Raw genomic sequence first — 18,293 nt, 5'->3', positions numbered from 1 at the left:
TTTCCTTTCTTGTCTTTTTTCATATATATATATTTTTTTTATTTTCAGTCCCATTTTCTTTCATCCATTTCAGGTCGCTCCAAGTATACCCATAATTATTATTATTATTATTATTATTATTATTATTATTATTATTATTATTATTTATTATTATCGGAATCTGATGACATCCGACACGGACAACCGTAGCAGGGACAAGCACTTAAACACTGTTATTATTATTATTATTATTATTATTATTATTATTATTATTATTATTATTATTATTATCGGAATCTGATGACATCCGACACAGAATAGTTTTGATTTGGATCGAACTCTGCATTGTACGCAACGGATCACAGTAATAGCAATAGTTTCAGTAATCAGTGTGGGGAAGTAAGTAGCAGCAACAGTGTATTCTATGCCATGTTATTTTCTTAGGCTTATGAATGATCTTAGCATAAAAAACTCATGCTAATAAGTAGCCCTGAACATTATCGTGTGTCCCACCTGACAAAATATGCTTAGGCTTTCTGAAAAACTAAATTCGGAATTTGCCTTCTTAGCCATGTTGTTTTTAACTTATAAATGACGTTACCATAAAAATCTAATGCCAATAAATGGCTCAGAACATTATTGTGTCGCACCTGGCAGCGTATGTGTAGGCTAATGAAAAACGCCATCACCAACTATCTGCTGCCTGTCACTTTAAAAACCTTTGAATTGGTTCAAATAATGACAGCAGACGCAGGTCTCAAAATTTTGTATATAATAGTCAACCAACTCAAAGGCATTGCTAAATAAAATTGGATAAGTCTGGGCTCAGATTTCTGCTCACTGTTATCTTGGATGTAATGGCGTGAATCTAGAATTATCTAATAGTTTGATAGCTGTCAGTAAGAAAATATGTAGATTTTAAGTTCTTTATGAAAGGATTTTGCGGATGACTGTTTCACTTCTTCAAGGCGCGTTCACATTTTGGTAAAACATTTCCTAAACACATCATCAACAAATTGCATACATATCACAAACCGGTTGAGAACAAATCAGCGACATTAAGTGTCGAACGATCATTCAACAATTGGTGGATAATCGTATGAAGCGCCGGTTAGAACTACCCATAAGTTGTTGGCTTATATTCAACCTGTTTGTGATATGTGTGCGATAAGTTGCTGGCATGTGTTTATGACATGCTTTAATGCAGCGTGGACGCACCCTGCTAGAATTTAAGAAAAAAAAGTGTCCCAAATATATGGCAAGTAAGTCTTAAGCAATGTGGAGTGCATATGTCACCATTGCATCACGCATTTTTTAATCTCTCTTCTCTCTCTCTCTCTCTCTCTCTCTCTCTCTCTCTCTCTCTCTCTCTCTCTCTCTCTCTCTCATTATCGGTCTATATCCATCTATTGTTGGTAACTGAGAATAATCATTAATTAATTTTGATTTCAGGAATTTATGAATTTATTTACCTGTGATGGTATTACATCAGTTTAATAAATCTGACATGAAAAAATCTCTCTTCAAAAGTAAATATCAAATACGTATCCTACCCAACCTTCAGCAAAGGTTAAAAAAAAAAAAGTCAAAATAAAAGGCATGAAAAAGTGTACCTTTCGAAAATGACACGTCAGATGAAAACTAAAAAAAAATAATAAAAACTTTAAGAAAAAACAAAAGGAAAAATCGTGCTTTTTTTCCGAATGACCAACACAGCCTTTCAACTGCTGCAGCGTTTAGCCAATATTTGCAAACGAAGATTCGCCCTCTGAATCCGCTGGATATATAAATGCCCCGCTGACGAACTGCTTTCTTTCCAGTCTGCGAGGATTGGAAGAAAAGGTGAAGTGTAGTCTTCCAATTAAAGGCAAATTCAATCCTAGATTTGTTTCAGCTTCGTTGTTAGGTTTTAGATTGCTTGTCTGATCAGTCATCTTGGACTGACGTGATAACAAATGGTTGTTGACTCAGAGCAATTATTTTCTATCGGTGATTTAAAATAACCTAAAATCTTGATAACAAAAAGTTCCATAGAACGTTCGTGCACTCGATAAATATTTTATAGATGCGTTTAAGTATGGCGTCCGTTGGTATTTTACTAATTTTATTTTAGAAATTTATTATAGAATACACCATTTTGAATAAATTTGAATATTCCCAGTTCCTAGACACTCATATACACCACTGAATCAGCACACAATATCCTCTCCGAGGTGGAAAACAAACTGACTGTTCGGCCCCCAAGCGTAGGAAATTCAACTACTAGGTATCACACATTCACGGGGGCCAAACATTCTTCATGAAATACCTGGGCGTTTCAGCATTCAAAAGTCCATGTGTTAACAGAAAGTGTGGTAGTTCTAACGACAATGGACAGGTTCCCCCACCTTCCATTTTCTGTTTACGACCAAGCAAACTTCCTATGAGATTTGTCCCTCTTTATTTTCTTATGCTTGGGTAGACATTCTTGCATGGTGTTACTAGCGGCCAGGAAAATTTCATGGGAAGGGGCCCACCAATTTTCATATTATACATACTGTATATGTATATGTATAAATATATATATATATATATATATATATATATATATATATATATATATATATATATATATATAAATTATCATTAAGAGTATTGTTATTATTTTTTCTCAACATTCTTGCATGGTGTCACTAGCGGCTCCAGAAAAATTTCAAGGGGGCCACCAATTTTCATATTATACATATATATATGTATGTATGTATATATATATATATATATATATATATATATATATATATATATATTATTTTATATTATCATTAAGATTATTTTTATTTTTTCTCAAAATATTATTATTTTGTCATTATTTTTCATGGGGGGGCAGATCCAAACGCCCCCCCAATCCGCTAGTGCATGATATCTTGCAAAAACCCTACAAATGCGATTTTGGCCAAGCACAGAGTGTAATTTACTATCGTATTCGAGCTTTTGCCAGACCAGTTCACGGCGAAATCCCGTCAGCCTTGTGAAGTTCAGTGCCACCACCTCCGCACCCGCATGAATCTTTAAAATCATGTTAAATATAGAAACCCTTGCAAACCAGAAGGCTGCAACCCTTCAATTTACCAGTCAAAAATTTTGGGGCTCCTCCTACCTCCACTCTCTTTCCCCACAGGATACAAGTCACTTTTCAGTTTCTTTTGCAGTCTGACATCTGTCACTGACTAAATCATAAATCTGGGTCTCCAGACTCCGAGGGACTACCGAGGACTCCCGGAGGATTCCAGACATTAAGGAAGCATAGAAAAAAGCTTTAGGTCTAGGCATCGCTTACTGCTCAATGCTTCCCAGATGAAAGCATTTGTTCACGTCCCCATAGAAGTCTAGGGTGCTTGCAGTCCCGAAGTCAACCGTGAAAGAGAGTGCCAACTCGTCAGCCACAACCCTCTTGTAATAATGAAGCAACTCTCTCTCTCTCCCATAATCCATGAAAATATAATCATTAATAATTTTCGTCACAGTTATTACATTCCCGACAGGTGTTGGCAAAGAGTCCCTTAGAAATCCCTTTGATTTGTGGGACTTTTTGAACACCTCGTTACCTTATGGCTTTGTTTGGTACATATGTGCATAATAATATTTTTACATCACGTGATAATACAAATGCAACTGAAGTGGCCAAAATAAGCATTATTTTGGGATGCTGTTCGTACATTCACTTTTACCCTATACGAGAAAAGTAACGTCCAATACTCGGATTACCATTGCCATCTGGCAGCTGGCAACCTCATGCCTGAAGAAAAGCAATGTACATTATAATAGATGAATTAACGAGTCAGTTTACTCTTTAATGTAATATGCAGAATGTAAAAGAAAAATAAAAAAAATTATTAATATAATAATTCTGTTAGGATACCAACAAACCAGCAATGGTATACGTAATATACATCCAAACGAAGAGCAGATCTCGAGACACATTATTGGACTTAGTCTCTGAGGTAAACTCAAAGAATAAAAAAAAAAAAAGGAAAAGATTCCATAGGGGTTAATCAACTGAGATATTTTTTGGCAGCCATTACGTACATTACTGAGTATATCTGAGAGGTGTTGGGTTTCGAGGGACGTGGTTGGAAGATGTACACAATTACTGTTATTATATTATCAGGAGATGAAACCTGTTCATATGGAACATGCCCACCAAAGGGGCCATTGACTTGGAATTCAAGCTTCTAAAGAATATTTAGGTGTTCATTAGGAAGAAGTAAGAGGAGATAAAGAGAAATACAGAAAGAAGAGATCTCATTCATTAAGAAAGAAAAAAATAAATTAATGAATTGATAAATACATAAAAATGTGTTAAAATGCAAGGAGAACAGTAATAGGGTACTAATGCATTGCACCTTCGCTTGAACTTATGAGAAAGTTAGATTCCCAGATATAAAAGGTATATAAGTAGGAAATATTAAAGGTATTTTCATCTTCAAACATCACCTTACATTTAAATATAAGAGGTGAGATGGTAGTGTTTGTGTTTGTAAAATTATACAGTGACATGGATCACTTTTAAATTTCATTCGTCAGATTCATCAGAAATCCATACAAGCCTACGCAAGTATGGTGGAAAAGCTGTAGCTTTGTAGATACAAAAAACAAATGATAAAAAAATAAATAAAAATTCTGGATAAGACAAACAAATATTTCAGATCGAGACACGACTGGAATAACGAATCAGTACAAGAAAATATCAGACGCTTTTACTCTTATAACACAACAAAGGCAAAAACATAGAAGCAATGGCTGAAAGAAAAACAAAGAAAATAAGTCAGGAATAAAACAGAAGTGGCGAGAAAATCTTTTAAATGTTTACAGATCGACGAAGACAAAAGAAACGTTCATTTTAAACCCGAAGGCATAATTGAATTTCCCGTAATTTTTTGTTCTTCTCTTTGAGATATGTTCATATCTCTAATTACTCTGTTTTTATTTGCTGAATGGTGCCCCTACATGAAATTTACTAATCCAATTAAAATGTTTTTTCGCCGTAAACTTGACTCTCTCTCTCTCTCTCTCTCTCTCTCTCTCTCTCTCTCTCTCTCTCTCTCTCTCTCTCTCTCTCTCTCTCTCTCTAGAATCGATAGCTTTATATGAATAATTCTTTTAGAACAACTCAAAATATTGTAAGAATTGAAAGTATCTTTACAGGGAGGAATTTAACTAATTAATTTTTCATTTTATTTTTTAATAATATTTCTTTAATACTTCATTGAAAACAGTTGGTATGGTCGATGAAATCAAGTATGCATGTCATTTTTACTGTCGAGAAATAGATTTTTTTTTTTTGTATCTAAAATATTCCAGTAATACTTTTTATCTGTCAACCCTGAAAGTTTTGCTCGATTTCATTTTTAATATTTTCCGAAAGATTTTTTTTTCTTACTCCTATATTTCAGCTTCTGTGCCAAAGGTTTAGCATTTGGTGAACAATATTTTTCAAAGGTTTTTAGACTTGGCTTTTATTCATCTTCGAAAAGTTTTTTGCTAGTGACTCAGAAATCCCGCTCACATTCCTCTTGGCTCCCTGCATTCTGTGGAATTTCTGGGGTACTTTGAATTCCAGTGCAAGCATAACTGGGGAATCCAAAAACCCTTTCCCACGCTTTACTTTCCAATTCAAAAAGTTATCAAATCTTTTGGAAAGTGTAGAAACTGGGGTAAACGAATTATCAATGTATGTGTTGGACCAGTGTCGAAAGTTACCATCTACCTATATGTATTTCGATTCAGTAAAATTAAATCTTCCGTTATTGTTTTGATTCGTAAGAAAACCAATTTGTCAGACGGTAAACAAAATCATTCTAACAATAAATAGAGTTTACATGTTGCTTTGTTGGAGTATTTTCAAGTAACAAACTATTAAAGAAATATTTTGTTTGCAGTGTTTTGATATATGTCATTTTCCAGAGAATTCTTGCGACAATAATTGAATTACATTGACCTTGAGTTCAGTGTAACTGATCCTTCTTTGTAAATTATGATAATTATTGTTCAATCGTTTTGACAACATCCCCTAATTGTGAGATAATCTTCAAAATAAAAAACTTAACGAATAAGTTAATTACTCGATACATTGTTTGAAAACTAGGTCGCCTTTTTGTAACACGTGACAAATTATTCATTTGCTTTGCAATTATTGTAGAACTCGGGCGGAAAAAATATATTGCAAAATGTAGGTCTCAGCACCAGGTATTATTTTAGATAGTTTTAGACAACACTTAATTAAACCTAAATAAGGCAGTTTGACGTTAATTAGATTTATAAACGTTGTCATGACAGTCCATAAATACAAAGGAATATTATGTAACAGAAGTTCCTACCAGACCCATCTGCATAAGGAAAATCAATATAAGATAACTCCCGTTAAATCAGATATTCCTGTATGTATGTGTATATATATATATATATATATATATATATATATATATATATATATATATATATATATATATATACTGTATATATGTGTGTGTGTGTATATATACATATATATATATATATATATATATATATATATATATATATATATATATAAACCTATAAAATACATTCAGATATATGAAACACAAGTGTCATTTTCAAACAAAACTCGCCGTATGTATTCTGCGACCTTTCAAGACCTTAAAAAAAGGCGCAAAAATATCAGTTCTCCCCGCCTGTCATCTTACACACACACACACACACACACACACACACATACAGAGCGAGAAACTCCAATAATGAAAGCCTGCGTAAGATTTCTAAGAAGCATTCCTACTTCCAGATATGACATCCTCTTCCTCCTCCTCCTCCTCCTCCTCCTCTTCACACATCTCCCTAGGCATTCCGAGAGGTGGGGAGAGAGAGAGATATATATACGTCCGTGCATATCTTTTTCTCGCCTCCACCAGCACAAAATGAATTATACCCGGTTTTCAGAAATGCCTTCGTCGTGTCGTGTCTTCTCTCTTTCCACACTTCTCTCCTCACCTCTCACCGGCAGGTTTTTTATTTTTTCCATATCCATTTTTATTAATATTTTTTTTCGCGTCTCTAAGGAAAAGGTGGCGTGCCATTTCTGCCAGGTAAAAGTGTGTTATTTCTTCGTACAAGAAAGGGAAGGAATGGAAAAAATGTACACAACGTGAAATATGATTTCAGGTTATATTTTATTTGGTTTAGAAATAATCGAAACTTAGTTGTTTAATTGCACACAAACACACACACACACACACACACACACACACACACACACATATATATATATATATATATAGAGAGAGAGAGAGAGAGAGAGAGAGAGAGAGAGATTTTACACCTCTCTATGATAAGTTTGTGCTTATATATATATATATATATATATATATATATATATATATATATATATATATATATATATATATATATATATATATAGAGAGAGAGAGAGAGAGAGAGAGAGAGAGAGAGAGAGAGAGAGAGAGAGAGAGAGAGAGAGAGATTTTACACGTTTTTCCTCTCTATGATAAGTTTGTGCTTTTACTGTGAAAAGATCATATTTAGTCAGTAAAAACAATTTAAAACTGACTAGGTTTTCAAGAGGGCATAAAATATGCGGCGATGATTCAGTAACAAAATTGATTACATGAAGTGAATTTCGTTTACCTGTTTTATTGAAATGAAAGAAAAATTCTAATAGATATAGGTATTAGTGTATGACTAAAATTAAGTAAGTTGAAGATTTACTTACTAACACTGAAATTCGAATGTAGCGTCTTTTTCAATAATGGAAGGGAGAGAGATAAGGTCTTCAGAAAAGTCCCCTTCTCTCTCTCTCTCTCTCTCTCTCTCTCTCTCTCTCTCTCTCTCTCTCTCTCTCTCATTACAGCACAATCAAAAAGGAGTATTTTGTGAAATCCGGACAATAACGAAGCTACCAAGAAGTCAACAGGAATTGCGTCTTTACTTGTCCATCTGCACACGTGTCTCAGAAGCAGGAACAGATATTGCAGCATCGCAGCTTTGAAAGAGTCAGATTAATTATTGACGAAAGGGAACAAGGAACAAATAAAATATTTATCGATGAAAGGGAACAAATTCCAGTTTCTGTATTTGTTCTGAACGGAGAAACATTTGTATTCCACAATAGAAAACAAACAATTGTTATGAGGCCACTCAATTCTCATTATACGGATATAATGACTATTTCGATATTTAAGTCCAGATTCACGTTCTTCCAATCTTTCCTCTTCCATTTTTTTCAATTATATATCGGATATTTTGTTTATTAACGATTACTGTGGTATTATTATTTTTTGAAATTATATCCTCGGGAATCGTCTAACTTTCATAAAATTTTTATGGATTCATAATCTTAGAACAACACAGCCACTAGATGTTGTCAACAAGAAGTTTGCAATGCCGCTGGTGTCTCTCCGTTTTCCAGAATTTCATGCAAGCAATAACGGCAGAATGTTTGCAGGACACTGTACATTTTCCTTTGATGCTGAGACTTCCTTTGGTACTTGTAAACTTGTAGTTAGTGAAATGAAGAAATTCAGTAGCCACAACACCCAGGGCATTTCTAAGAATCTGTCAGCAGTGTGACTTTCAATAAAGAAATCAAAGGCTTGAACAGAGAATCTCCTTACAGTGCTGAGACTTCTCTTGGCACTTGTAAACTTGCAGCAAGTAAAATTTTGAAATTCAGTGCCCATAATACCCAGGGTATTGCTAATAATCTGTCATAGCGTTTCAGACATCGTGGCTTTCAATAGAGAAGTCAAAGGATTGAACGGAGAATCTGCTTCCTGTGACCACAGTAAACAAATGTCTCCTTACCCCTTACGGGGTAGTGCCGTCAGTGCACCTCACGCGTTGCACTGTAGGCATTACTTAAAGGTTCTTTGCAGCGTCCCTTTGGCCCCTAGCTGCAACCCCTTTCATTCCTCTTCCTGTACCTCCGTTCTTACTCTCTTTTCTTCCATCCTACTTTCCACCCTCTCCTAACAATTGTTTCTTAGTGCAACTGCGATGTTTTCCTCCCGTTCCACCTTTCAAACCTTTCTACTGTCAATTTCCGTTTCAGCGCTGAATGACCTTAGTTGCCCCAGTGCTTGGCATGTATGCCTAAAATCTATCAATCAATCAATCAACCGTTACACCTTTCAAACCTTTCTACTGTCAGTTTCCCTTTCAGCTCTGAATGACCTCATAGGTCCCAACGCTTTGCTTTCGGACTAAAATCTATATTCGGGTTCTCACAGCCTTCAACTGCCATTATGTAATGCTTTACTTGGTAGTGAAAACAGTACCGTCCTACGCAGAGGCGAGTTAGTAATGACCGCCAATGTACATGAATTTGCATGTTGAGTGGGGAGTTGCATAACCATGAAACCCAGGTACGTAGTTTGCGCAACAAAACTTTCAGAAACTTAATATTCAACTCCGCAATGCCGGTGTTTCATGTTTTAAGATTTTGATGTAGATGTATAACCAAGGAGCCAAAGAAGTTAAGTAACTAGGGACTGACTTAAGATTCTGGTGTAGATGTATAACCAAGGAATCAAAGAAGTTAAATAACTAGGGACTGACTTAAGATTTTGGTGTAGATGTATAATCAAAGAACTTAAATAAATAGGAACTGACTTAAGATTTTGGCGTAGATGTATAACCAAAGAAGTTAAATAGATAGGAACTGACTTAAGATTTTGGTGTAGATGTGTAACCAAAGAAGTTAAATAACTAGGAACTGACTTCAGAATTTGGTGTAGATGTATAACCAAAGAAGTTAAATAAATAGGAACTGACTTGAGATTTTGGTGTAGATGTATAACCAGAGAACCAAAGAAGTCAAATAACTAGGGACTGAAATCATCCATGTTGAACTAATATGAAATTAGTTAATCAAAGAACAGACAGCAAAAATATAACGTGATGGGGTTTCATGTTATAAAATTTTTGAGTAGATGCATAACCAAGGAACGGAAGTTGAATAATTATTGCTAGGGACAGAAAGCATGCGTAGTGACTAGATTTATTTGTCTAATCAAAGACAGACATCGTTTAATCATTCATTGACATCTGCATGTAGATAATGATGACACATGTGACCACGTGAACCATTAATAATAACTAAGACGTTGCTTAATCATTTTATCCATAAAGTCCCCTCTTTTTTGTGAGGTTTGCGCTTAATTAAATTAGCTTTTGCTTGTTCCATAAAGAAGTGAGCATGTTTTGAGTGTTGATAAGGAATAATAAATAAAAAGGGGAGTCCAAATCTTTACTGAAGTGACGATCTCGACATATTTATGTATTGGGCAGTATGTATTATATGCGTACATTAGTTTGCCAATATTTATTGTACATAAACAACTACATGAGCATGCCTTGTGTATGCTACACATATATAGGTCTCCATAAATACGGAATGCGTTTATGATATATATGCATATGTATAATGCGCACGCGCGTGTGTGTTTGCGTGTGAAATACGTTAGAATGAGGCACAGTGTGCATGCTGAAAGGTATTTCAGAAACAAAAATAAGAAAAGAACCACGAAGAAAAAAAAAAAAAAAAAAAGAGCACCGTCGCATCAAGATTAAAGAAATGGACCTACGATATATATGAACAACATTCACGGAACGATGCCCATTTAACATCGTCCATCACGGGAAATTTCACAGCCAAAACTGAAATCATTGCGAACTACGACCTCATATAGAATGGAATTTAGATTTCAAACGCGTCTGTATTTTCCTGATAATGGTGCAGTTGGCCTATGTTATCTTGTATTATAGCTGCTGTATTTTACGCCATTCGAGGTGGATGCCTGTAAAGCTTCTTGGGAAATTATTATCTTGCTGGGGTTGAGATATGCGCTTCAACGAGTTACATCGTAAGACATTATGATTTCAGAGGACGAATTTAAAGGAACTGTTGGTAAAGATGCGCATTTGCCAAATTTGCTCAGATGTTTACGATCGTTTGGGAAATTTTTGCTCGGAGTCAATACTCGTTCTTTGATCATATGGATTTGATGAAACGGTTTTAGTAGGTGACCAGCCTTTGTGGCTCAGTTGTTGGTCGCTAGTACCAAAATCTGGTCATGCATGAACATGAAAATCCCGATTAGTTTTTCATTTGTAATTTTTGATCGAGGCATAAAGCAGGAAAAGAATTATTTTCCATCAGGTGTCAATAATTATGTGTAAGTTAAGTATACATTAATTTAACCAGACCACTGAGCTGATTAACAGCTCTCCTAGGGCTGGCCCGAAGAATTAGACTTGTTTTACGTGGCTAAGAACCAATTGGTTACGTAGCAACGGGACCTACATCTTATTGTGGAATCCGAACCACATTATACCGAGAAATGAATTTCTGTCACCAGAAATGAATTCCTCTAATTCTTCAGTGGCCGGCCGGAGAGTCGAACGCGGGCCCAGCAGAGTGCTAGCCGAGTACGATATCGACCCGTCCAACGGGGAACTTAATAATTATGTGTATATCATGGTATTACAGTATTATTATTATTATTATTATTATTATTATTATTATTATTATTATTATTATTATTAGTAGAATGATATCGTGACGTTATCGATCTAAGTAGCGAATTGTGTACCTGGGAGGTAGTAAACATTAGTGGGTCACAACTGGGTTGGAGAAGACCATTAGGCAAGCAATCCCTTCGTAGCCTCACCTACTCCTTAAGTTGCCTTTTCTCTTTTACTATTTACATTACGCCATAATATCCATACAAATTATTTACTGCATAATACTGATACAAATCAACAGCAAAACATTTACAGTCGAGATTCAGCTACTGTTCAACTGTGTCTAACGGTATTGTTTTCGTGGTATTATTATTATTATTATTATTATTATTATTATTATTATTATTATTATTATTATTATCATCCATTCCTTCATTTTTTATCTTCTGGCTTGGATGAAACTAGGCAAGTTACTGGGACTTAGCTGCTTATTTTTCAAAAGTATTTGTTTACCTTAGGCTTAATTCAACAGTCCAAATTTTAGCAATTTCCTAAATACCAGATGTTATGAGACACAAAACGAATTCATCACATTCGTTGAACTTAATGTTTTTAAATATGGCACGTGCTGACAAGATTCAATTCAAGTACAATATTATTGCAATGTGTAATGTCGGGGATAAGTGGGAGTATCTGTCTATCAAAACAGCTTTAACCTAGCTTCATGTGTTTAGAGACGTAACAGAACTCTCACACAAACTGAACGTTAATAGACCTTCGATAGCAAAGCATGCATTCTTTATTTATTTTTATTTATTTAACTGAGCTGAAACTTCTATAATATCAGTTATTCTCTCTCTCTCTCTCTCTCTCTCTCTCTCTCTCTCTCTCTCTCTCTCTCTCTCTCTCTCTCTCTCTCTCTCTCTTGAGTAGTCATAGCCAAGGGTCTATCCACTGTCAAAGTTTCAGTAAACTTACAGATTGAAATCTGTCAAAAACACTAAGAAAGTATTTCTTTTAACATCCTCAAAGGAGACAACTTGTATCTAATACTTTTATGTCACCAGCCATACATGATTTCTCTCTCTCTCTCTCTCTCTCTCTCTCTCTCTCTCTCTCTGTCTGTACTTAGTTTATCTCAAAAAGCTTCTGGTGGATTTCGATTAATTTTTCAAGTTGGGCCAAGGAAGAATTGAATACCTTTTATTTAGGATTCGATTGTTCATCCGACATGTTATTTGTCAGATCTGGATTTCGATCTAGGGTTATTTTTTTGCACCTGGATGTGTCCAGGATTATTTTTTTCTTGGATTTGAGAGCGGAACCCTCATTAATCCCAGGATTTTAATGCGGATTCTGGGTTGTTATGATATGAATATGGATCAATTGTTATTTATTAAAGATCGAATCTGAACACAGAATTATCTTTTATATCAGTACATGCAATACTGTGCGCCCAGGCCATTCATTAATGTTTGTTAAAATTTAATTATTGCATTTGTCAATGAAGTTTGCCAACGGTACGAATTCTCCCAACATATATGAATTCATGCAGATTCCCCAAACCTCATAACTAACGTGTTCAGACAGTTAAGAAGGTAAAGACGGAAATATTGCAAATAATCCTGGAATATATAAATTGGCACGAAAAGCGTAGCAAAGATGACAAGATCCAATACGTTCTCTCTTTCAGTGCCAATTGCTCAACCTAAACGATTTCCAACTAAACTGATTCTGGATTTGGAGAAGTCGGCTTTTCCAGCACCAGAATTCTGGAAAAGCTTATGGTATACGTTGCGTAGGTTCTCGATCTTCATTCTAAAATCATTGTTATTCTTAGTCAATTCACTGCCTGCAGCTCTGGAATTCGTTTGCATCCTCTGGGGTTCTAAAGTCCTCTAATTTTATAACCCAACCGTTGAGTACTATCATCCGAATGATTTCTGGAATCATGAACTCAAGAGTTAGGCAGAGCATGCCTTATCGCAATCCTCTTATAAGAGTCTAGACTGTATTCGTTTTTCTGTGTTAACTTTTTTCGTATTGTGAAAATAGACAGATAGATAGATAGACAGGTGATGGAGGCCTTACAAGCATTATTGCAGAGATAAACTTAAAAATATATATAATTATTTTCATGTTCTGTGGAATCGAACGAAGTCGAATTATCGTCATCATTGCCATAATCAAGTCGAATTACAACATTGAAAAGTCAGAAGAATAATCGCTTTCTCCTGTCTCAGATTTCAGTGTTTTCGTCTTCAAGAATTACTCATAAGTTTTCGTAAAATTTTAGATGATTCAGAATCAACAGAGTATAAAACAAGATGACAATTTTAAACAAAATTAATACATTTACATTTTTGTCAAACGTAAATTGTGTACACGTGCAAACATTCGATAGCTCTGGAAACTGGCAATCCTGAGCAACAAACTTCTATGTCTGCATGCTAACTGTGACAAACGTTCAGTTCGTACGAATTTTTCTCTCGCTAATGGAACGTTTCCACCAGTGTCCATACATAACAAACATTGAAAAATGCTCTGCATTTTCTCTTAATAAACGGCACAATCAGGGACGACACAAGTGGGGAACATGATTACCTTCCTCCCAAGGTTAACGTCATCTGGGAGAGCAATTTGACTTCCTTGATACTCGCACCATTTTGATATATGTAACCTCGGGGTGTATTTTGATTGATAGTCAGGCGAAGCTCCTCTAAGGTCTGTTTTGGTGTCACGTGGAAATGTTGAGCTGTTTATGTCAGTTTTGGCGAGACTGGAGAGTGATTTTACTTAGTACCGCACGTTTGAATTTCCAACTTTTTTTTATGTCAGCTTCGGCGAGACTGAAGAGGGATTTCACATAGTAGCTTACATTTGTACAGAAGTAAAAGGGGTAATCAGTAGCGTTTAAAAAAGACATATAAAGATTCTATAGACCTGTATCATCAGAAAAAATACTAAACACAAAAGAAGGAAGAGAATTTTGTAATTTAAAAAATAAAGGAAATAAAGATTAAAGAACTGGTTGATTATTAGTTTACGTAAAAATTCACATTTGATTAACTTTCCATTTGTTTATAATATTAATCACACCAAAAAATTGTCTTATCTTTTCCCCACTAAAACTTCATAATTTTATACCGAATAGAATAGTATGTTACTCTAAAACGCAATTCTCCATAAAATAATCAGCAGCTTCTTGCAACATCTGTTAAAACACAGAGGACAGAAAGTAGTGCTTCAGGCTTTGGTTTTGTTAATCCTTTTCGCTTCAGACTTGTAGCATATTGTGAATAACGAAAACTACATGATTTCCAGTTTAAAGATTTCTGTCAACGTGAGGCCAAATATTTTTAAAATGTCTATTATTTAAGTGATGATAAGAGTCTTATCACTAAAAATAAAGTCACAGGAAACATATTAAATATTAAGTTTTCAGTAAATATTCAGGTTTCAGTAAATATTTAGGTTTCAGTAAATATTCAGGTTTCAATATTCTGGTTTCAGTAAATATTTAGGTATCAGTAAATATTCAGGTATCATCAGTAAATATTAAGTTTTCAGTAAATATTCAGGTATCAGTAAACATTAAATTTTCAGTAAATATTCAGGTTTCAGTAAATATTCAGGTTTCAGTAAATATTTAGGTTTCGGTAAATATTCAGGTATCAGTAAATATTCAGGTTTCAGTAAATATTCGGGTTTCAGTAAATATTCGGGTTTCAGTAAATATTCAGGTATTAGTAAATATTCAGGTATCAGTAAATATTCGGGTTTCAGTAAATATTCAGGTATCAGCAAATATTCAGGTTTCAATAAATATTCAGGTATCAGTAAATATTCAGGTATCAGTAAATATTCATGTTTCAGTATATATTCATTTTTCAGTAAATATTCAGGTATCAGTAAATATTCAGGTATCAGTAAATATTCATGTTTCAGTATGTATTCATTTTTCAGTAAATATTCAGGTATCAGTAAATATTCATGTTTCAGTATATATTCATGTTTCAGTAAATATTCATGTTTCAGTAAATATGCAGGTTTCAGTAAATATTCAGGTATCAGTAAATATTCAGGTATCAGTAAATATTCAGGCGTCAGCAAATATTCAGGTGTCAGTAAATATTCAGGTATCCGCAGCTACATCGTGTACCAGTTTCTGTTTTCACTTTGGCTTTAGTAAATGTCGCCTGTTTTATTTCACAGACTGAAATCCTCATCTCCTGAATTATCATTTCCACGCTGTAAATAAAACGCTCGTTTTTCTCGACTGTAGAATTTTGTTGTATTTGTTTCTGGCGTCCGTTTCTTTACAGCTCTATTTCCCGGTGGGAAATCTCGAACACATTCTCACTATATTTCTTTATGAGGGAGTATGTCTGTCACTGAAGCATTTGGTCTGTTACTTTTTTCCGTGGAGACGTTTGTAAATCACATTTAAACCGATTTAGGTTTTCAGTGTTGATTTTTATTGAGGTAATAAACAATTATATTAATAATTATTCTCATAAATTATGAAAAAATTTCACATAACTTCTGGTCAAAATTTGATGTTCCAGGGGATTTGATTTATTGTATAGGTTAATCATACGTCTGACAGCGCCGGGAAAAAAAAAGGTGGAGTGTCAGGTGAAAAATGAGAATAAGCCCAGAAAACTGGTGGAAAGGGTGACGTAAAAACGAAAATTTCATTTGTTTTGTCTGTGTTTGTATGTCTGTCACGGGGTAGGGGTTTGATTTTGAGTTATAAACCTTTCTGGGGTGACATAGAGGCCGTATGCAAAATTTTGTCCGAATCTGTCAAGTGGTTTGGGTTTCTATAGTAGACAAACAAATATAAAAAAAAATTCACTTTATACATATAGATATATATATTATATATAGCTACAAGTGTTGGTTTGATTGCAAGTTTTTACCTTGGAAGTTAACACATCTAAGAGCTGGGAACCAACACTTCGTGAAAGAAATAAATGCTAGGAGAATTATGATTCAAGTAAATGGAAGGACTCAGGAGAGAAATTCCAGGTCTACGTTAATTGAATGTATTTACATAACTCAGAAGATCAGTTACAAAGAGCCATTAACCACTGGGCTCTTGGCACCTCTCAAGTGAAATGATACAAGATGAAATATCTAGAGTGCCACATAATTAATAATGAGACATAAATAATATCAGCTTGAAGGCTTGATTGATGGAAGTAGAAGCAAAGAAGGATACAGATGTTGTACAGCATTTCACACGCCCCTTCTGTAATGTATGGAGAAAGGAACTCGATCACTGGGGGAGTCAAAGCACAGTCTAATTATTACATGGGAATGCTGAAGGCTCAAGGAATAACGTCAAGAGATATTCAGTTAAATTATTCTGTACAAGAACCATCTACACATGGAGCTTCAGGTAGCACTTGGATGGCAAGGTGAACGACCAGACAAAAGAGTCGAGCGACAGCTCGAAGGTCATGCCGAAAGCGTGTTTCTGGGTCAGTCCTCTGTCTGCTTCTGCTTGCCAACACTGGTGTCAGCTCGTATTAGGCCTAGCTTTCCCACCGGCTTTCATAGCCCCAAGCAATTCAGGTGTCATGGCTGAGGAGGGCGATTCCTGTTAATTCCTTCTTCGGGCATTTTCATGTTCCAGCCAGGGAACATAGAGCCTGTGTGGGAAGAAGAGGGATCAGCCGAAGAACGAGTGTCTTGGGAAAAACGACTTAAGTACTTTGTGGAGGCTTAGTGAGGGAAAGCAGTGACCCTGACTTATCTCATAGTCAAAACTTAATTTACAGAGAGCCGCTCCTTAAACTCTCCCTGCTTCTCTGCGCTGTTTCTCTACAATTCAGCATAGAGGGCTGTGAAGAAGTGAATACTTCTAGCAGTATATATATATATATATATATATATATATATATATATATATATATATATATATATATATATATATATATATACACATATACACACACACACAGCTGGACTACGCGTCTGGTCATTGTATGGATACTTGATAATGTGGGCTGTTTGTCCAAGAAAGCTTGTAACTTTTTCTGAATAAATACTCCATTAGATACCATCCAGTTTGAATGAGGTCCTTTTAGTAATATATATATATATATATATATATATATATATATATATATATATATATATATATATATATATATACACACACACACACACACACACATATATATATATATATTATATATATATATATATTTAGATATAAATAATGTTGTATGCTTCTTCAATAATTCTTTAGAATCACGTATTCTCATCACGTACTCTCATGATTATAACGTAGCGTTCCGCTTATAATACATCAATTCATAGCACCTTCCATTCTCCAATTCTTCAACCTCAATATTCACTTTCAAGGACATTCTTAAATATGTCGTACGTCAACGCCTCCAACTCATGTGTAACTCATTTACCTCTTTTTCATCCTTTCCCTTCATGCGAATGAATAATTATTCATCTCATCCAATACTGTGGAACCTTTTCTTCATCCAAACATACCACGCACACACTGGTCAGCTACTCAGTATCGCTGTGTTACCTGCAGTTGTCCTCCCTATATACATTCTGTATTGTCCTTATCTACAGTCATTCCAATATTTACATTAATCTGTTACGCACCTGATTCGATGCTGTCCTTTGTATTCCTTTTATAAAGAAGTGTAGGATTTGCAGCTGCATACACAAGATTAGAACAGAGGATGGTAACGCGAAATAAGAGGAGAAAAAGACTTTGGGAGTAAAGATTTATATATCTTATTAATCTTTGTTAAATAATAATGATAAGTGGGACTGTGTTA

General features: G+C 34.8%; 1 long non-coding RNA gene across 2 annotated transcripts in view; it reads left to right on the top strand.

Moving 5' to 3' along the window:
- The window catches only part of LOC136826169 (uncharacterized), a 159,519-nt gene that overhangs the window by 55,483 nt on the left and 85,743 nt on the right, over positions 1 to 18,293 (top strand). The gene's annotated exons all lie outside the window — the stretch shown is intronic.

This window comes from Macrobrachium rosenbergii, chromosome 40 (assembly GCF_040412425.1).
Source record: "Macrobrachium rosenbergii isolate ZJJX-2024 chromosome 40, ASM4041242v1, whole genome shotgun sequence".
Lineage (NCBI taxonomy): Eukaryota > Metazoa > Arthropoda > Malacostraca > Decapoda > Palaemonidae > Macrobrachium > Macrobrachium rosenbergii.
The sequence above is the reverse complement of the archived record's forward strand: the minus strand, read 5'-3'. Positions and strand labels throughout refer to the sequence as shown.